Below are 424 nucleotides of genomic sequence, written 5' to 3' on the forward strand. Positions count from 1 at the left end.
GCCCAACTCACGTGATACCGATAGCTCGATGGACTTTGTGGCCAGAGAGTGGGAGTGGTATGTTGCTTCGGATGACGATCCAAGAGCGCGCTTGAGGGTGACGATCCAAGAGCGGGATATGTGAGGCTCCCTGGATACCGTAGCTGTGAGCCGCGGCTCGGCAGTAAGCCGGTATGTCTCGAGGGTTGCGACCCGAGAGCGGAGGGAGTGGGCGTGTGAGACTCCCTGGATACCGTAGCTGCAGGATGTGGCCTGGCAGTGAGCCGGTATGACTCGAAGGTTGCAACCTGAGAGCGGGGGGAGTGTGTGTGTGAGTGACTTCCTGGATGCCGTAGCTTAAGGCGGTTGGCCTGATAGCGAGCCGGCATGATTCGTTGGTTGCGACCACGGACGGGGGAAGCACTGAGTTGTGAGCAAATAGTGT

Source organism: Camelina sativa, chromosome 17 (assembly GCF_000633955.1).
Source record: "Camelina sativa cultivar DH55 chromosome 17, Cs, whole genome shotgun sequence".
Lineage (NCBI taxonomy): Eukaryota > Viridiplantae > Streptophyta > Magnoliopsida > Brassicales > Brassicaceae > Camelina > Camelina sativa.